This window comes from Manihot esculenta, chromosome 2 (genome assembly GCF_001659605.2).
Source record: "Manihot esculenta cultivar AM560-2 chromosome 2, M.esculenta_v8, whole genome shotgun sequence".
In the NCBI taxonomy this organism is placed as follows: Eukaryota; Viridiplantae; Streptophyta; class Magnoliopsida; order Malpighiales; family Euphorbiaceae; genus Manihot; species Manihot esculenta.
The window spans coordinates 21,680,552-21,695,690 of record NC_035162.2 but is presented as its reverse complement, the minus strand read 5'-3'; positions in this window follow the sequence as shown (position 1 = coordinate 21,695,690).

Sequence of the window (15,139 nt, the reverse complement as noted above, 5' to 3'; positions counted from 1 at the left end):
GGACAGAGACGAAACTCGGGTAGGTTCGGCGGCACCTTCGGCGGCCGAAAGTGCCAGACAGAGACGAAAGTCTCTTTTCGGGGGCAACTTCGGCAGCCGAAAGGCCTGCCTCCCCAGCCATGTTCGGCGGCCGAAAGTACCTTCGGCTGCCGAACCTGGTTTCTGCCAAAGGGCAGAAACTTGGCTCCCTTTGCACATTTCGCCTCCAAATCTGTAAATCATGCATATTTTTCAACCAAAGCATGCATACAAGTTCCTAGGGGCCTCAAACATGCATATACCCCATCTACAACACTTCATTCATACACAATCAAGCTACATTGTTCATCAAAGCATCAAAACCATAAACTCATCAACAAACCTAAACATGCATCTCTACCCCATAGATCTTGCATAAAACTTGTTTAAAACATAATGTAAGCTAGAGATCGACTCTTACCTCTTGAAGATCGAGAGTGGAGGCGATCTAACTTGGAGTTGGGAGAGATTGAGCTCCTTGGGTCTCCAAGTTCAAAACTTGCTCAAAACTCGTTTCAAAAGCTTAAAAACTTCAAAGCAAGATGAAGACTTGTTAAAACCATGAAAGATCTAAAGGAAACACTCAAGATCGAGGGAGGAGCGGCGGAGACTCACCTTGGCCGACGATGGGAGAGAAAAAGCTCGCCCGTGCGGACCAAGGGGACCCTTTTATAGTGGCTGGCCAGACCACGTTCGGGGGCCGAATGTGCCTCCGCATCCATGCAATGTTCGGCGGCCGAACATAAGGTTCGGCGGCCGAACCTGCACTTCCCTCACTTAGACTTTCGGGGGCCTAACGTGCCTCCCAAAGTCCATGCATGTTCGGCGGCCGAAAGTGAGTTTCGGCGGCCGAACCTGAGTTTTTCCTTAAAGAATTTTCATGCAAAAACTTATTTAAAATCATACTTAAAACATTAAAATACATGAAAACATTTTATAAAAACATGCTTTTACCCTTCTAGAGGTTTCCGACACCCAAATTCCACCGGACGGTAGGAATTCCGATACCGGAGTCTAGCCGGGTATTACAGGAATCCTCTCACTTAAAAAGTTGAAAATAGGCACTCCTTTTCAAAAAAAGAAAAAAGTTTTATCCTTTCTTGGAAGACTAACATTGAATCCTGCATTACCTCTATGCTTTTATATTATTTATCTATTTATAAAATTTCAAGGAAGTGTTGGAAAGAAAAAGGAAAATTAGAGGAGAAAAAACTTGATAAAGAGAATAATCTTCACTATTCTTCCATTATTTTCAAATACAAAAAACACAAATATATATATAGGAGTACAAGTATGTCTCTTGAACTTTAGTACATGAACGCTTTAATGCATGAATCCCTACTAATGACTAATACATGAACTAACTCATACATTGAACATTGCACACACTAATCAAGGCACATGAAACTTAATACATCATTGATATAAGAGCTGTTTATAATGACTAATATAACAAGTTTATCCTTTTAAAACCCCTCCTTAAACTTGTCATACCGACACTCCAAGATAAGCTCTTAATCTGTAGAAAATTTCAAACTTCAATGCTTTAGTGAATATATCTGCAATTTATTCTTCACTCTTCATATACTTCAAAGCTACTTCCTTCTTGTTGATGCTTTCTCTTATAAAATGATATATTGTGTCTATATATTTGCTCCTATCATGAAAAATTGGATTTTTGCTCAAAGTAATCGCTGACTTATTGTCAATAAAAATATTAATAGCTTCCTTTTTGGGTAAAACCCAGTATTTCCAATAATATTCTTAACCAAATCCCATGACAAATATAAGATGCAGCTACTACATACTCTGCTTCACATGATGATAGAGTTTCAATTGGTTGTTTCTTTGAACCCCAAGGAAAAGCTAAATTTCCAATGAAGAAAAAAAAATTGGATGTGCTCTTTTGATCACCAATATCTCCACCCCAATTACTATTATTGTAACCAACTAATATGAAATTATTTTTAGTAGAATAAAACAAGCCATAATCCTTGTACCTTTGATGTATTAAAGAATCCTTTTTTGCAGTCTTCATATGAGTTGAACTAGGAGCTTCTATAAATCAACTAATCATCCCAACTCTGTACAAGAGATATCAAGTCCCGTATAAGTTAGAAATCTCAATCTTCCAATAATTCTTCGAAATAAATTTGAATTACCTTCTCACCATCATCAAATCTCATCAACTTTGATCCACACTCTACAGGTATATTACCAGGATTACAATGTTCCATCTGAAATTCTTTTAAAACTTTTTCAGCATAAGCTTTATGAGAAATGAAAATACTTTCCTCTCCTTGCTTCACCTCACTACCTAGGTAATAAGTCATCAGTCCCAAATCTGTCATTTCAAACTCTTATGCCATCTTCTTCTTGAACTTATCAAATATTTTTATATTTGAACCTATAAAAATTAAATCATCTACATATAAGCAAACAAACATTACGTCTCCACTTGCATCTTTCTTAACATATAATGAATGTTCATAAGGAAACTTTGTATAGCCATTTCTTTGGAAATACTCATTAATGTGAGTATACCAGGCTTATGGAGCTTGTTTAAGGTCGTACAAAGTTTTCTTCAACTTCAACACCTTTTCTTCTTCTTGCCGAACCTTGTATCCTAATGGCTGCTCCACATAGACTTCTTCTTCAAAATGGCCATGTAAGAAGGTTGATTTCACACTTTTGATCTTTACTACTTTCTCAAATTTTTTTGGTTCTGAATCTGTATACAAACACATTAAAGTATTTTGATCTACATCAATTTTCTTAGTTTCAGTATAAATATCATCTAGACTTCTCATATGAGGTGCCCTTTCAACTGAACTTTGAGGAGACAAAACACTTCGAGGTGTTGCTAGTAGAGTTTGCAAATCTATTATTGCTCCTTGGACTCCTTGTTCAGACTCATCATAGTAAGGAAGGAAACTATAGTCTTCATCTTTGACATTCCAATTCCAAGAACGATCTTTATTAAATTGAACATCTTTGCTGATCACTTTTCTCGCGTTGCTCTAATACCACTTGTTGAAAAATGTGATGGGTTTTAATCTCACTTTGATAGAAAAGACAATAAGGAAAATGATAAAGGTATAAAGAGAGAAAGAACGTGTTAATAAAGTGAAGTGAGGCCAATCCAAATTATCTAAGGGCATTTTGGAGAAGGCCACCACATCAAGCTTAATTAAGCCTCATTATAGGGTCTAAAACTCTCACCATATGTAGACTTGGATCAAGACCATCATCAAATTCCAATACTGGTATCAGAGCCCAAATGGCCTCTTAGCCTATGAAGATTCAAAGTCTAAGAAATTTTCTTGTAGGTTAGGTTGGCAATTACAGGCTAGACCCATTAAGTTAAAAATACTGAAAGCCTATGACCTCTGAGGTTCAAGAAAAGTATAAGCCCAAGCAAAAAATGAGAAGGGAGACCTGAGGCCTCTAAGACTCAAAAAAATAAAAAAATAAAAGAACACAAACCTTGGATGATAAAATGAAGAAAAGTCACAACTGGGTCAAATCATTTGGACTTGAGGGGGAGTGTTGGAGAAGTGGGAATCCCACATCAGTAAAAGAAAAGGAGAAAGAAAGAGTTAATAAAGTGAAGTGAGCCCAATCCAAATTGCCTAAAGGCATTTTAGAGAAGGCCACCGCATCAAGCTCAATTAAGCTCTATTATAGGACCAACACTCTCATCACGTGCAGACTTAGACTGGACCTGTCATCAAATTCCAATAGAAAGGTGACAAACCGTCTAAATGAGGTCATTTCATTGATTTCTATTCTAATAATATTTTTACCGATTACAAAAAAGGACATCCATTAATTTGCTTTTTATATATGTTTTATGTATCAAGGCATAATCCAAGCAATGACCATATCTCTGCTTTCATGAGTTTCAAGACATATATAGTTGACTATTATTTGATTAGCCATGATATAAGGATTTCTTCTTTATTCTCCTTCATTCTAAACCATGACAAATGTTAGCTCATCTACTACATCCCAAATTCTAATCACTACTAAATCCTCCTTTACTGAAACTAGCCTTATTTCTATCAGTGCTTCTACTCAAGCTCCACTAAAGTTTACTACAGAAAATTATATTTGTTGGCATGCTCAATGACACTCTCTCTTCATTAGTTATAATTTGTTCGGCTATATCAATGGCACCCTTGAATGGGCTACCAAGACCATCACAATTTGGCTTAGACATGATCATTTTATCCAAAGTGCACTAATTGCCTCATTCTCTCCAACAATTATCTCTTTTGTCAAGTTCCTAATAAGTCTTGCACAAACGTGAAATCACATGTCAATAATCCCCCATTATTGTATTCTTTTTTCAATAAAGCAACAAAATTTCCATCTTCAAAACTTGCACATTCCATTATCCAACTCTATACTCATGCTCCATCGCTCTTAGAGTCATTACCTACCAATAACTCATCCACTCCATCTCTTTTACCCAAAACCCCTGCGTCTACCTCAACTCATCTATCATTTCTTGTCAGGAAGAAATCAAAAAATTTTTCTTAAGGAAGCCAATTAAATATACGTATTTACTTAAATAAATTGAATCAAAAAAAGTTTATTGATTGAATTTTCAACCAATTTTAAAATGGTTCCTAAATTAAATTATGATTACGAGAAAATAATAAAATCAAATTGCAAGATTTTTTATAACACCCTCTACCCGGACATTTAATTGGACGAGCGGAGATGTCATATCCTGTGAAAGTGTCTTATTTTCTTTTAATTAATATCATGTAATTCATTATTTTTTTTTCATTTTTATTATTATTATTATTTTATCAAAAAATTCGACAGAGTCTCCTTTATAGTATGTATCTAATTCCACTTGTGAATAGTAAAATTTACACTTCAAATAAACTCCAACATTATCCCCTTTACTTCTTCAAAAATTCTCAACACAATTCAGGCACTTCAAATATCTTTTTCCATCAAATCTCAACATAATACTTCATGCAAAATAACTATATAGTTACACCAAAATAAAATTCTTTTTATGTAATATTTATTACAACCCATATATCTATTATGTACATATCATAACTATACAAAAATGTATCCAAAAGCAGCTAGATATAACTCTTTGGTTGATATAGATTCGGTACCCTGATATCTTTATCCACAACCTACATGAGGAAAAAGAAATTCCTACATGCTAAACATAATGGTTAGTGGTGCTCAATTTTTATTAAATAAAATATTTTAACAAAATTTGACAATCATAAATTAAATAAACATTAATAAATTATACAACAAATAATTTGAAATAATTTTCAATCATATAATTATTTTAATTATTAATATTTTAATTCCATAATTATTTTACACTATGTAAATAGTTTTATTTTCTTTTAATACTCATTTATTTTTATTTACTTTTTGATCCTTATAAATTTAAATTTAAATGAAACTGTTAAATTTATAAGATATTAAGTGCCAAATAACTGTATGGCTCAAAAGGCAGATTTATAACTATAGTGGTTAGGGGTGAGCAGAATCCGGTTCAAACCGAAAAAACCGACCGAACCGAACCGATTTGAAAATTTGGTTCGGTTTTTTATACATTTCGGTTCGGTTTTAAATTTCAAAAATTTCAATTATTTCGGTTCGGTTCGGTTTTGATAAAAAAACCGAACCGAACCGATTAGGGATAATAATATATTTTTTCAATAATATAGAGAAATTAAATTATATTAAAATTAAAATATTTTAATTAAATTTTAAAATACTAAAAATAAAGTGTAAAAAATTAAAAAAATATTAAAAATCGAAACCGATCAAACCGAATCAGATCGATTCGATTCGATTCGGTTTCTGACCAAAATCAGTTCGGTTTTCATAAAAACTAAAATTTTGGTTTTTGGTTTATTCGGTTCGGTTCGGTTTTGAACCAAACCGACCGAATGCTCACCCCTAATAGTGGTAGGGCACATCAGTCGTTATTTTATCTATTTATGAGACTTTATCATTTTACAATTATGATTTAAAATATTTCTATATCATGTAAATCTATTACTTTAGCTCAACCATATAAATTGCAAAATTCATAATTTAGTCCCCAATTTAATTTAACTAATTTATCTTTTCATCTAATTTAATACCTTTTTCTTATTTATCACATTTACACTAAATCACTGCTTTCTTTTCTCTTAATTTTCTTTTCATATTTTATCTTTATAATTGAATTATTAGCTTTTATAAAATTTTAGCTAAGTTCATTCAATCCCTTGCAAAATTACTTTCTCATGATGTTTTTATCTTTAGTCTATATATTTTCCAATAATTTACACTTTCATCCTAATTTCTCATACTATCAATTTGACTTACACAGACTTAATTCCATTTTAGTCCTTAATAAATTTTCAATCAATTATTAAGCTCAATTCAAAATTTTTTATTAGTCCAAACAACCTTCCTTTAGCTCTAATTTAACTTGAATGACATCATTTAATATATAAGAAGTAATTTTCTTTATTTAGTCCAAACTTAATTTTTACTAAGCTAATCTTCCTCTTTTTAATTTCCCTTTTAGTCCATCAAATTTTTATTATCACTATATTTGAGCTAATTTACAATCCTATCCAAGAAAGTAATAAAGTTTTACTTTGGTCCATGACTTGAGTTTTGGTCAAATTACATATCAATACCAAAATTTTCATTCTATCAATTCTAGCATTATTCAAGCTTATAACATTCCATACAACTCAAATAATACCCATTTAATTCAATTCCACCAAGAAAGAAGACTTTCAAATTGTACATACTTAAATTTATTCAAGTAAAGTTGAGCACAAACCTTAAACTTCTAAAAATCTTCTCAAACTTTAATTTTCTACTATTTCTTTCCTTTCCCTTTAGAATTTCCACTCTTCTCTTCAACTTATTCTTCATGAAATATAAGCAAATTAAATCATAGGAATTCAATATCCTCCATAAATATACATATAAAAATAATAAGAAATATTCCTACATCAAAAACTAGAGGTGAGCATTCGGTCGGTTCAGTTCGAACCGAAAACCAAAATTTTAGTATTTATGAAAATCGAATCAAACCGATTTTGGTCAGAAACTGAATCAAACTGAATCGATCTGATTCGGTTTGATTCTGTTTGGTTTGATCGGTTTCGATTTTTAATAAATTTTTTACTTTTTACACTTTACTTTTAGTTTTTTAAAATTTAATTAAAATATTTTAATTTTAATATAACTTAATTTCTCTATATTATTAAAAATAACATATTATTATCACTAATAAGTTCGGTTCGGTTTTTTTAATTTTTTTCTGATCAAAATCAAACCGGACTAAAATAACCAAAATTTCTAAAATTAAAAACTGAACCGAACCAAACCGAATTTAATAAAAAACTAAACCAAATTTTCAAATTAATTCAATTCGATCAGTTTTTTCAGTTTGAACCGAATAGTGCTCACTCCTATAAAAAACCCCCTAACATACCCGTAAAATCTCTACACTTAGTTACTATTAACACAACTTTCTTCTTAATTTCCTTCTTATTTCTCTCATTTTCTTGGATTTGGAGCTAGCAAAGGGATTTGAGATGGAAGGAGAGTTGGTGTTGGATGAAAATTAGGTGAGATTTAGTGTAGGGAATGATGGAGCAAAGGGAGAATTTCTCCTTCAAGGTTTCCGCCACCATGAAGAGAAGAAGAAGGTAATGGCTTTTTCTCTATTATTCTAGAATTAACTACTAATTTGGATGGCCAAGATGTAGCCATGTGTAATTTAATCTAAGGGTTCATATTAACCTTGTCAAAAATATCTTATTTTGTGTATTTTATCCCAAATTTCCCCTAATTGGACATTAGCTCTCAATTCTTCCATATTTAGATATTTTCTCCACTTCTTTCATCACTTGATTAAGTTTACCCATGTCAATTTTGACCAAAGTCAAACTATGATCTTTTTGAATAATATTAAATATTTCGATATTCTTCCATATTTAGATATTTTCCCCTCTTATTTAATCACCTAATTAAGTTCACCCATGCCAATTTTTACTAAAGTCAAACTATGATCTTTTTTAATAATATCAAATAAGTACATAGGTTGATTTTTCATTTAAGTCTTTTACTATCCTAATAAACTTATTTTAATTCCAGATTAATTATTTGAACGTAATTTGAATAGTACTATTTATGGATGTAAAAAAAAATATCAGGCACTTTTTGGATGGTACTATTCACTTCTTGAGAATTGCATTATTCATTATCAAAATCTTCGAGGCATTATATTTTTATTAAATTAAATTCTTGTATAAAATTCATAGAGTTAAAAATTAAAAAATAATATAAATCTTAAATATATGAAATAATAATATATAATTTTTCTAAAAATTATTAATAACTAAAAAGAGACATAAAAAATTAAAAACTAGTAAAATGTAAAGTAAACATATCAAACAAAAAAATAAATAGACATCTAAGTTAATAATAAATGCATCAAACAAAAATAAATGTACGTCTAAGTTAATAAATTTAAAATTATAAGAGATATAAAATCATTTGTTTTTTGTAATTATTACTATATATATATATATGTAATTTTTTTTAATGTGAATTGGATGAAATTTAATATAAGATTATATGATATGTAGTTAATACATTGTCTTTCATTTAATTTAGAAAAAAATTACCCATTAAAATTTAATATGTAAATATAAAAATTTTAAAATAATATTTAGGTAAATATATATTTTTTATACCAACCAATTAATTTTTGATGCTCTAGAAGTATAATATATATCGGAAATTATTTTAGAAAGTAAATAAAAATTTAAGAGAGCTAATTAATAAAAATTTAAAATTTATTATACTATCTTTGTCTCATAATTTTTTTTAGTTTGCTTTTAAATATAAATAAAGAAATATGATAATTATTTTAGTCCAAATATAAATTTTTTCATCTAACTTTTGAGTTATACTAATTTTTAATATAAAATGAGATATATGTTTTAGTTAAACAAAAAAAAAATATTATTAACATATAGTTTGAATTAAATACTAAGAGATAGTTTGAATTCTAATAAAAATAATTAATGATGGATTGTGTTGGAATTAAAATAAATTAAGTATGTTTATAATAGTCAGGTTTTATGTTAATCAAAATGTAAAAAAGAAAATTAGAGAATATTTTGAAATAATTAAAAATAAAAAGTATGAACAAAAATTATGAGATAAAGAGAGTAGTTATTAAGAAATTATTATAAATTTTTTAAAGGTTTACAAGTAGAAAATTTAAAACTAATTAATAATAAATAAATTTTACTATAAATAATTAAAAATTCAAAAGAAATTTGGGAGGACCGAAGCGCCCTAGCCCTCCCTTTGATTCTGCCTCTGTCTCTTGTAGAACCAAATCCAACTCAGCTATTATCACATCCATCTCAACATCCCATGATTCTATTATCACCTTCATCTCAACATCCATATGAAAACTATATCTTTAAGACTAAAAAATGCACCGTTGTCTCTATAATCTACCCTTACCACCTCTACCATGAGCTAACCTCCATTCATCAAGCAATGAAATGGGGGCAAATGTTTGAGAAATACAATTGCTCCTTTGCAATAGAATATGAGATCTTGTCCTGCTAAATTTATACCATAATATCATTGGATACAAATAGATTTTTTAACTTAAAAGAAATTATGATGGGACCATATCTAAGAACAACGCTCTCTTTGTTGCAAAGGGTTTTCACTAAAACTTTAGTCTTAAAATTCAAGACACTTTTAGTCTTATTGTAAAGCCAACCATTATATGCATTAATCTTACTTAGCTCACTCCAATAAGTGGCTACTTCATCAACTAGATGTCAACAACATGATGGCCACACCTCTAAAATGATTTTATGGCCCAACTACAAGTTTTGTTAATGAAGCATATTCTAATTAGGTGTGTAAGCTTTGTCAACCCTCTACAGCCTCAAGTAAGCATTTAGTGCTTAATACAATGAACTTTGTTCCTTTCTTCTTTCGTCAAAGGTCCAAATCTAACAATTTTATCTTCATTTATTCCCGTGCCACTATCACCTTTTATCTCTTAGTTAATGTTGATGATTTGATACATACTAGAAGTTATCCCAAAATTGTAAGTCACTTTATTGCTCTCTTAAATGCCCACTTATCAATGGGTCTCCTTCAAAAGAATTTTGGCTTTTGAATCAATGTGGCAAGGTGACCCTTTGTCATCTTTCTTATTTATTATTGTAGTTGAAACCCTTCATTTTTTGATAGAAAAGCAAGTGCTTTGAGTGAACTAGAAGTTGTTAATTTGGGGCCTTACAGCATCAATGTCTCTCTTGTAAATGGTTATAGAATATTAGTCTCGATGTATATTACTTCTATAATTATAAGTATTTATAGAATACAAAGGATAAGACTCTAAGCTATTCAGTTACAGAAGAGACTTATCTACAATAACTAATCACAGCTGTATTGTTATCTAATATCCCCCCTCAATCAATGTGTGGCATAACACATAGATTGTCTCTTAGTAAACGAAAACGTGTCCCAGAAAGTCCTTTAGTAAACACATCAGCTGTTTGATCAGTACTTGCAATATGATGAACTTGTAGGTGTCCAGAGATGACTTTTTCGCGTACAAAATGAATGTCCAATTCAATATGCTTAGTTCGTGCATGTTGAATGGGATTAACTGACATATATGTAGTACTAATGTTGTCACAAAACACCACAGGTGGCTCTTCAAGCTGTATTCCAAGCTCACGCAATAAACTAGTAATCCAAGTCAGTTCAGCCACCGTACTAGCTACTGCTCTATATTCTGCTTCCGCGCTTGATCGTGAAACAGTCGGCTGTTTCTTGGCAGACCAAGAAATCAGATTTTTACCAAAATAGAGACAAAAACCTGTAGTGGACCGGCGAGTATCATGGCAACCTGCCCAATCGGCATCAGAATAAGCTGTTAAAGTCTGCGAACCACCCTTATAAAATTGCAAACCATAATGTACAGTCCCCTTGACATATCGTAAAATTCGCTTTACCGCAAGCATATGTTTCTCTCTTGGATTATGCATGAATTGACACACCTGGTTAACAGCAAAAGCAATGTCCGGCCGAGTAAAAGTCAAGTACTGTAAAGCGCCAACAAGGCTTCTGTATAGTTGTGGATCACTGAGTAAAGCACTATCTGATGACAAAGACAAGGACTCATTAAGAGTTGGTGTTGACACAGGTTTAGCCATCTCCATTCCTGCTCTCTTTAATAAATCCGTTGCATATTTATATTGATGCAAAAACAACCCATCCAAATTTTGCTTTACGGATATACCAAGAAAATAGTGCAAACTTCCTAAATCAGACATAGCAAATTCCGATTTAAGAACCTGTAATAGCCGACTCATCAAAGTTTGGGACGATGCTGTCAATACTATATCATCCACATAAAGTAATAACACAGCCATGTGGTGTCCCTCACGCAGCACAAACATCGAGGAATCCGCACGACTTCCTTTGAAACCAATCATTTTCAAAAAATTCGTAAAACGCTCAAACCACGCCCGCGGCGCCTGCTTCAATCCATAAAGAGCCTTTTGAAGCTGACATACATATTCTGGAAAATCAGGATGTATAAATCCCCGTGGCTGTTTCATATAGACATTTTCTTTCAAAACCCCATGCAAAAAAGCATTCTTGACGTCTAGTTGATGCACCGGCCATTGTCTCGAAACAGCAAGAGAAAGTACAGTCCGAATTGTTGTTGGTTTGACAACCGGACTGTAAGTTTCATCATAATCCAATCCAGGCTTCTGAGCATATCCTTGTGCAACCAAACGGGCTTTGTACCGTTCGAGAGTTCCATCGGATCGAAGTTTCACTTTATACACCCACTTCGAACCTATAATATTAACATTGGATGGCTTAGGGACCAACTTCCATGTCTGATTGCGCAATAATGCGTCATATTCAGTAGACATCGCCTTCCTCCATTCATGATGGCTTTGAGCTTCTGTATAGGTTTGAGGTTCGGGCAAAATCTGATTCTGAGCACCATGAGCAGTCAAGGAGAAAATTTTCTTTGGTTTTCGAATCCCATCTTTGAGACGAGTTTGCATGGGATGCAAAGTCTGAGTTGAGGTACCTGTAATTGCCAAATCTGCAGGAAAAAGAGTCAAGGCATTATTTGTTTCATTAGGAACAATAGGTGTAGAATCCGCAACAGCAGGACTGGTGGTATCGAAATGAGCCGCAGAGGACTGATTTCCAGTATCCGTTGGTTCTGAATGAACAGGAGAACGGCAGTCCTGTACGGTAACAGCTTGCTGATTCTAAGCTCTATTATTACTCGAACAACTTTGTAACAATGGTACTTGCCGTGGAAATGAAGGAAGATGGAAGCCACGTTGCACAGAAGCTGCTGGTTGTGCAGAAACATGTTGCTGGAACTGTAAAAAGGGAAATTGATGTTCGTCAAACAGCACATGTCTAGAAATAATCACTTTGCCAGTTTTCGGATTATAACAACGAAATCCCTTGTAAGTATCAGGATACCCAAGGAAAATACAATGAATTGAGCGATTTTCCAACTTATGAGACACTGTTGCTGTTATGTTAGGAAAACAAGAACAGCCAAAAACTCGTAAATGAGTATAAGAAGGCGGTTTACCCAGTAATTGTTCATAAGGAGATTGAAATTGTAATGTCTCACTAGGCAAAATATTATGTAAATGTACCGCCATATGCACAGCCTCCACCCAAAATTGCAAAGATAAATTGGATTGAGTAAGCAAAGTTCTGACCATATTTATTAATGTGCGATGTAATCGTTCAGCCGCGCCATTTTGCTGTGGCGTATATGGACAAGAAAATTGCACACGGATACCATTATTAGAAGCAAACTGTTGAAAATGATTGCTAATGTATTCGCCACCTCCATCACACTGCAAACACTTAATCAAAACACCAAATTGGGTTTTCACAAAAGCCACAAATGAAACAAAATAATTATAAACCTCACTCTTTCGTTTTAAAGGATATAACCACACATATCGAGAGTAATCATCCATAAACACCACATAATATCGATAGCCACTAAAAGATGAAACAGGAGAAGACCAAACGTCAGAATGAATTAATGCAAAAGGAGCCGAAGCTCTTACATGAGAATGAGAAAACGACAACTGAGTATGCTTGCCCAATCGACAAGCAGTACAAGACACTTTATTAAAACTAGATGTTCGAAATAACTTTGACAAAATGGAAGAATTAGGGTGTCCTAAACGACGATGCCACAACTCGAATGAATTTGCCGAAGCAATCAGACTCGTAGAACCACCAGACAAAGAAGACGAAAATGAAGAAGGAGAGAACTCATAAAGGTCCCCTGGACTACTGCAACTGAGAAGTGGAGTCCGCGTCTTGAGATCCTTCACACAAAAACCATTGGGATCAAACTCAACTGAACAGGAATTATCACGAGCAAATTTCTTAACAGAAATTAAATTATGAGTTAAAGAAGGGACGACAAGAACATCTTTTAAAAGTAAATCACGACTAGGTAATGGAAAAGAATTTGAACCAATATGAGTGACAGGAAGAGAATGTCCATTACCAAACACAACAGTATTAGAAACGGGAGTTGGAAGACACGAAGACAGTATACCTGGATTAGGTGTCATGTGGGAAGTAGCACCTGTATCTGGTAGCCACGCAGAATGCACAGGTTCAGGAAATTGAACCGCAGCAAAGGAACGATCACCCGAGAATTGTCCAGAACGAGTAAAATGTGGGCAATCTCTTGCTATATGGGTATATTCTAAACAAATCTGACACTGTGTGGGTTGAGAAAAACCAGCAGATTGAGGTGGAAAACCAGCATATTGTGAAGAAAAACCAGTGGGTCGAGGACCAAGCACACCATTGTATGAACCTGAAAAATTGGATCCAGGATGATACATAGAAGATGATTGATTGTAATAATATCCACGTCCTCCTCGTCCAGAACGACCACCACGACCCCCTCTGCCATAGGAATCACCACCATTGTTATTATAGTAACCAGAATTACGGCCACCACGACCTCGACCTCCACGGCCTCGTTGATTGGAAGAAGAATTGCGTTCAGTAGAAACTAACGCTGTCTGCGAATTTGCCGGATTTGGAACTGGCTGAGATTGTTTCTTTGCGCGACTTTGCAATCGCAACTCCTGAAGATATAAAGAAGTACGTGTCTCCGCAAAAGAAGGAAGAGGTTTCTTTCCCGTCAAATTGATGACAACATTTTCATATTCAACAGGCAAACCATCCAGAATCTGCATAACTAAGTCATCCTCAGTAATAGCATGACCAATAGAACAGAGTGAATCATAAACAGTTTTTAATTTCTGAAGATATTCATCAATGGTAGAATTATCCTTAACAGTGCTGTAAAAGTCTGCTTTAAGTTGAAGAAGTTTTGCATGAGCTTGATCATGAAACAGAGTTTCGATAGCTTCCCAGGCTTGCTGAGCAGTAAGAACAACATTTGGTTTGATGAGACTACGCAATATAGCAGGACTAAGAGTAGCCTGAATCCAAGATAAAACGAGACGGTCAATTTGTTTCCATAATAAGAAATCTGGATTTGGTTTAGATTCACCATTAGAATTTGTTAATACACATGGTGGTGCAGGAACTGAACCATCAACGTGATCATACACATCATAACCCTGTAAAACAGGAATAATGAGAGAACGCCAGAGAAGGTAGTTGGTGAAATTGAGAGCTTCATTGACATAATTTTTAATATTAGAAACTCCAAAAGATGGATGGAGAGAAGAATTGGAAACAGCAGGTTGGGTGGAAGACTCGGCAGGATGAGAAGGGGATGTTGTGTTGGAAGACATGACGAAGACAACGAGAACAGGGAAAAAAAAAAACAGAAGAAAGGAAAGAGTTGATACCTAATAGGGCTCTGATACCATGTAAATGGTTATAGAATATTAGTCTCGATGTATATTACTTCTATAATTATAAGTATTTATAGAATACAAAGGATAAGACTCTAAGCTATTCAGTTACAGAAGAGACTTATCTACAATAACTAATCACAGCTGTATTG